At 43.1% G+C, this 7,011-nt stretch overlaps 1 long non-coding RNA gene across 1 annotated transcript; it reads right to left on the bottom strand.

Moving 5' to 3' along the window:
* Window positions 1-1,423: 1,423 nt before the first annotated feature.
* Window positions 1,424-5,920, bottom strand: LOC144598091 (uncharacterized). The gene is made up of 3 exons (XR_013547822.1): window positions 5,819-5,920; window positions 1,606-1,659; window positions 1,424-1,497 (listed from the first exon to the last, which is right to left on the bottom strand). It is a non-coding gene; the product is annotated as an uncharacterized LOC144598091 (long non-coding RNA).
* Window positions 5,921-7,011: the final 1,091 nt, after the last annotated feature.

A 7,011-nucleotide genomic window follows, 5' to 3' on the forward strand; every position in this document is an offset into this window, starting at 1 on the left:
TCAATTGCAAGAATGTCCTTCCTCAAATTCGGACCAAAACTGCATGCAATACTCCAGGTGTGGTCTCACCAGGGCCCTATATAACTGCAGAAGGACCTCTTTGCTCCTCTACTCAAATCCTCTTGTTATGAAGGCCAACATGCCATTAGCTTTCTTCACTGCCTCCTGTACCTGCATGATTACTTTCAGTGACTGATGTACAAGGACACTCAGGTCTCATTGTACTTCCCCTTTTCCGAACCTGACACCATTCAGATAATAATCTGCCTTCTTGTTCTTGCCACCAAAGTGGATAACCTCACATTTATCCACATTATACTGCATCTGCCATGCATCTGCCCTCTCACCCAACCTATCCAAGTCGCCCTGCATCCTCATAGCATCCTCTTCACAGTTCACACTGCCACCAGCTTTGTATCATCTGCAAATTTCCTAATGCTACATCGATATGTAATAAAAAATTATGATCTCATACGACATTAAAGATTACTCCTTTATAAACACAGACACTGTCCCTGCACCCTTTACCCCCATACCAGACCCCACCACCATCACGTCTCACATTTAACCCTCCCCCCCCCCTCCCCCGCACACACACAGACTGATAAAGAGAACATCCATGGTCCTTCAGGCTTTGATTTAGACTAAGACAGTAAGGAAAAAGAGTCACTTGCCCAGGAGGAGCTCCTCGCTAGAGACGACAGACTTTGGTTATTATCAGTCTGAAGAAGGGTCTCGACCCGAAAGGTCACCCATTCCTTCTCTCCTGAGATGCTGCCTGACCTGCTGAGTTACTCCAGCATTTTGCGATACCTTTGATTTGTACCAGCATCTGCAGTTATTTTCCTACACTACTTGGTTATTGAGTAGAACTACTACTCATGGAAAAAAAGCTGTTTTTATGTCTGGCTGTGGCTGCTTTGACAGTCCGGAGTCGCCTTACAGAGGGAAGTGCTTCAAAGATTTTGTGGCCAAGGTGAGAGGGGTCAGAGATGATCTTGCCCACTCGCTTCCAGGCCCTTGCAGTGTACAGTTCGTCAATGGGGGGAAGGTTGCAGTCTGCATCAGATTCCAGGCACAGGTGTACTGTCAGTGACACATTCCTCCATATATAATGATATAACAACATCTTTCATCACCGATGCAAGTAGTGCTCTTGTTCCTGCGAATGCTTCCTGGGGCTGCTCAAGGCTATCACCCTGAACACAAGTTGCTTGTGATATTTACTCCTAGCAAACTGCAGCTTTTAGCCATCTCTACTTTGGTGCCCTCAATGTACATGGGGGTATATGTACCGCTTCGCTTCCTGAAGTCATATGGGTTGGTGTACCCCTGGTTTTCATGAAAATATACTTGGAAAGGAATAAGACTAGAAACCATTGTAGTAACATTATAGTAACTTTAATGAAACAAAGGATGTTGATACCTGCTGCAATGTTTCTATTCTGAAATCCATCAGCTTGATAAACTGATCCTTCATCTCCTTTGTTGCCCAAACTGTGAGAATGAAACATACAATACAATGAAACAATTTTTAAACATCTTCCTCAGCAATCTGGAAAATGTGAGCAATGATAACTATAACGTAGTGAATGGATTGATCACCTTAGCTATTTTCATTGTTGCAGTAGAACGACATCATGGACAAAACGTGGATATCTGAAAATGATACAAAGTTCTCTGAAAGTAAGTGCTGTCAAAAACAACAGGAAGTATGATACTCTGATCCCATTTCCATATTTGATTAAATTATTCAAATCACTCTCATTATTCTGAACATGATAGCTTATGCATTCTTAAATCAAAAGTATTAAAAAGGCTTGTTTCGGGATGAAATATTTAATTAGGTGAAGTAATTCAAATATTTATCTATATTTTCTTTTAATATTTAATCCACATTGTCTCCATCCAGAAGACTTCCTTTAACCACCTTCAATGTTTGACTGCCCTGAACATACCAGCTGCTGGAGTTCCAGCTGTGCTCAGTAACCTCTGGATCTGACTGTGCTCCATTGCTCACCAATGATCCTATTGGCACTCTCTGCAGACCAACATCCTATTGGCACTCTCTGCAGACATTAGTTCATCGACGCCCACATCATATCTACTTGGCACCCTGGTCACCGATCACCTTTAACATTGCTGCATTGAGTCCCAGTTTCTGAATGTCTCTAAATTTTATGCTCAAATTCGTGATCCACCCAGATCGTAACTATGCTTCTTCCTCCAGACTTTAAACCTGCACTTAACCCAGCTTCACTAATGTTGGTATCATATCATCCGCCTCACACCCTTAGTGAGTGTACTTTTACGCATCTTATCCTTCACGTTCTCGAATTTATTTCTCAACTATTTCCTGCTCCCACTTTTGTAACTTTCCTTAAAATCTATCGCCGACCTTTAAGAACATTCTTGTCACTCCTAATGATGTTTCCCTTTTTGGCTCAGCATTCATTTTCTTCTGCAAAGCAATTTTTTTTCAGTTAAAGGTGCCACATGAGGTCAAATTGTCCTCACCCAAGTGATGAAGCTTGATGCATGAATGCAGGAGGTAAATATGATCAATACATGGATGACCAATGCACAGGCTGAGGGAGAGGCTAAGGAATGGCTTCAGACCCCAGTTTAGATTTGAAGGGTATTGGACGTTGGACGTAGCATGACCATGAGAAAGAGGTGGAGAGGTCTTGGGAGGTGATGGTGAAGTAAGATTGGGTAATGTTAGCATTCATATGGTACGTGATGTCTTTCAAATGTGGGAGGTCGACAGTTGATGTACTTGTTTTTGATGTTGCGTACAACAATCAGCATTCAAGCCTTAACTGAATCTAAGAATAGTTTCTTCGTGGCTTATCTGCAGCGACTTCAACCAATGCTGGGGGATGTTGACATGATGGAGTTTACTGTTAGAAAGACCGAGCATATCTCACAAAAATCGTTGAAGTTTAGATCAGTTTAAATTTAGAACTTTGGTTCTAAGATAAGCGAGAGAATTTTGGTTCTCTTGTGTGCTTTGTAATGTGATGCATCCTTGCCCAGTTGTGGAAACCCAAAAAGAAGATGAAATGTTTTTTTCTGAAATTATGTGAACTTATTTGAGTATTTCCTTGTCTCTGTTTTTTTGCAAATAGATTTTGCTGCAAGCTTGTGCTTAGAAACATAGAAAATAGGTGCAGGCGGTGGCCATTCGAGCCAGCACCGTCATTCATTGTGATCATGGCTGATCGTCCACAATCATTAACCCGTGCCTGCCTTCTCCCCATATCCCTTGATTCCACTAGCCCCTAGAGCTATATCTAACTCTCTCTTAAATCCATCCAGTGATTTGGCCTCCACTACCCTCAGTGGCAGAGAATTCCACAAATTCACAACTCTCTGGGTGAAAAAGTTCCTTCTCACCTCAGTTTTAAATGGCCTCTCCTTTATTCTAAGACTGTGGCCCCTGGTTCTGGACTCCCCCAACATTGGGAACATTTTTCCTGAATCTAGCTTGTCCAGTCCTTTTATAATTTTATATGTTTCTATAAGATCTCCTCTCATCCTTCTAAACTCCAGTGAATACAAGCCAAGTCTTTTCAATCTTTCCTCATATGATAGTCCCGCCATCCCAGGGACCAATCTCGTGAACCTATGCTGCACTGCCTCAATTACAAGGATGTCCCTCCTTAAATTAGGAGACCAAAACTAAACATAATACTTAAGATGTGGTCTTACCAGGGCCCTATACACCTGCAGAAGAACCTCTTTACTCCTATACTGAAATCTTCTCGTTATGAAGGCCAACATGCCATTAGCTTTCTTCACTGCCTGCTGTACCTGCACGCCAACTTTCAGTGACTGGTGTACAAGGACACCCAGGTCTCACTGCACTTTCCCCTTACCTAACCTGACACAATTGAGATAATAATCTGCCTCCTTGTTTTTGCCGCCAAAGTGGATAACCTCTCATTTATCTATATTATACTGCATCTGCCATGCATCTGGCCACTCACTCAACCTGTCGAAGTCACCCTGCAACCTCCTAACAACCTCTTCACATTTCACACTGCCACTCAGCTTTGTGTCATCCGCAGACTTGCTAGTGCTGCTTCTAATTCCCTCTTCCAAATCATTAATATATATGGTAAACAGTTGCGGCCCCAACACCGAGCCTTGCGGCACTCCACTCGCCACAGCCTGCCATTCTGAAAAGGACCTGTTTACTCCTACTCTTTGCTTCCTGTCTACCAACCAATTTTCTATCCATGTCAACACCCTACCCCCAATACCATGTGCTCTAATTTTGCTCACCAATCTCCCGTGTGGGACCTTATCAAAGGCTTTCTGAAAGTCTAGATACACTACATCCACTGGCTCCTCTTCATCCATTTTACTTGTCACATCCTCAAAAAATTCCAGAAGATTAGTCAAGCATGATTTCCCTTTCATAAATCCGTGCTGACTTGGACTTATCCTTTTACTGCTTGTTTTGTCATGTCATTTGCGTATCATCAATAAAGGTTGTTTATCAGTCTTCCTTACATTGTACAGATGCACCAGTTGAGTCATGCAACCACCAAAACATTAAATGTCTATGTGCTGCCAAAATCTGACGCTGAACTATTGGCATGGTGGCCATGGTAGCAGACAAAATGTGATGTAGATCCAACATTTTTAGATAGATGGCCGGAAAATTATTAACATTTCCTCATAAGAATTAATTTCTTGCACATATTCTTTTGCGATTGGCTCTCAAATTCAAATCTAATCCAAACAGAGATGAAAGTTTACTCTCTGAAATAAAAAAATCTGCAGACAACATAAACAATGAACACCCATCACGCTCATTTAAATGCTGCCTAATCTGCTAAACATTTCCAGCATTTTCTGTTTTTATTCAAGCTTATTTAAAATTGTTTTCAAGTGTTTGGATTTTTGATTCCAGATGTAGATTTTTAACTCCAGTGGATCTGGTATACAATTTCACTGGCATAAAGGAACTAAAACATGAGAACGTGCAGGAGGGAAGTGCCGATGCTGGTTTACACCGAAGATAGACACAAAATCTGGACGACACGGTGGCGCAACACAAGAGTTACTGCCTTACAGCGCTTGCAGCGCCAGAGACCCAGTTCAATCCCGACTACACGTGTTGTCTGTACGGAGTTTGTACATTCTCCATGTAACCACATAGGTTTTCTCGGAGATCTTCGGTTTCCTCCCACACTCCAAGAATGTCCAGGTTTGTAGCTTAATTCGCTTGAGTTTGTATACCTGGTATATGTGTAAATTGTCCCTAGTGTGTGTAGGATAGAGTTAGTATACGGGGATCGCTGGTCCGTGCAGACTTGGTGCGGTGAAGGGCTAGTTTCTGCGCTGTATCTCTAAACTAAAATGCTGGAGTAACTCAGCAGGACAGGCAGCATCTCTGGAGAGAAGGAATGGGTGACGTTTCCGGGCTGAAGAAGGGTCTTGACTCGAAATGTCACCCATTCCTTCTCTCCAGAGATGCTGCCAGTATGACTGAGTAAAACAAGAGAATGTTCTGCCTTCCTCCATCTCTATCCCACCTATTAGTTTTTCACTGTATCCCAATACACATAACAAGAATAAACTAATACCAATACTGCATCAGGACACTTGAAGATTTGACCAAAACATGGATAAGAAAGGTTCAGAGGGAAATGGGCCAAATGTGCGTGGGTGGGACTAGTGTAGATGGGCATCTTGGTTGGCATGGAAAGTTGGGCCGAATGGACTGTTTCCATGCCGTATGACTATAATTTTATGATTTCTTGGGGAGAGGGGTAGAGAGGGGTATAGCAAAATGAGCACTTACTTAGGTAGGACTTGGTTCAAACAGCTCACCGATCTTCCAATGCGCAGTAAGGATCGTCTGGCAAAGAGTAGTTGTGCTCCATGTCCAGCCCTCTCGGTATAGGCTATTGAAAACAGGCAGGTGATAAAGGCCATGGAGGGTGAAAAATGGAAACTGATGGTCATTAGCACTGCTCTAGCAATTTTACAGTGTTCATCTGCTTTTACAATGGGCGGGTTTACCGCAGATTAACATCCAAGCAAAGCCCAGGTTCCCTCCACTACTGATGTACAGCAGCTGCAGAGTGCCCCATCTAGGAAGTGTCAGACAATTACTCGATCAGCACCTCCCAAATGTGTGTCCGAAACTGACAAGAAGTATAAGGGCTCTCCCAAGGATTCTTCCAAGTTATCGCACCATTCTGAATCAGAAATATGTCACCCATCCTCCATTGTCACCTGGCTTATATCCTGGATCTTCCACCTAACAGCACTGTAGAAGTACCTTTACCAGAATTCTGTGTTCACCAAGGTGAAAGACAAGGAGGATAGTGAGATCAGTGTGGGGCATACTAACATGCAAGGGCAGTTTTGAGATCAAGGAGGAGTGGTGTTGAGTCATTTGAAATGGATGGCTAAAACCCCAGGGCCTGATGGGATCTATCACAGGTTATTGAGAGAGGCAAGAGGAGATTGCAGAGGCCTTGATAAAGATTTGATAAAGTGTTTTTTTAAATGGCGTCGTACTGTGGCGACATTTTATCAGCAGCACAACAGCAAAGGGTCAAATATAACTGTGCTGAACTTGTTTGGATAAAAGAAACAGCACAAATTAGTGCTGTAACTAACAAGCTGCCAGTCTGTTTATATTAGTTAATGTTATTGTGATTTCCCGAGGGCCAATGAGTTGGGGATTGTTGGGGGTCCCCGATGGCAGGGAATTACCCAACCTAACAGCGGATTGTGAATACAGTGCCAGAAAACACACCAAGGAGGCCGCCATCGTGTCCGGAAACACGGTTGACTGGGCAACCTGCAAATAAGACTGAAGCACAGGGCTACCTTCGAAGGTATTCCAGCGTCAAAGATGCCCATCGCTCCATCCATGCCCTCACTTTGGGAAATCCAACCACTTGGCTGTGCTCCTTCTTCCAGCATATAGGCAGTGACTGAAGTGCACAGCCCCAGCGGTGTGGACTGCACAGAACTGATCAC

The sequence above is a fragment of the Rhinoraja longicauda genome, chromosome 11 (assembly GCF_053455715.1).
Source record: "Rhinoraja longicauda isolate Sanriku21f chromosome 11, sRhiLon1.1, whole genome shotgun sequence".
Taxonomy (NCBI): domain Eukaryota; kingdom Metazoa; phylum Chordata; class Chondrichthyes; order Rajiformes; family Arhynchobatidae; genus Rhinoraja; species Rhinoraja longicauda.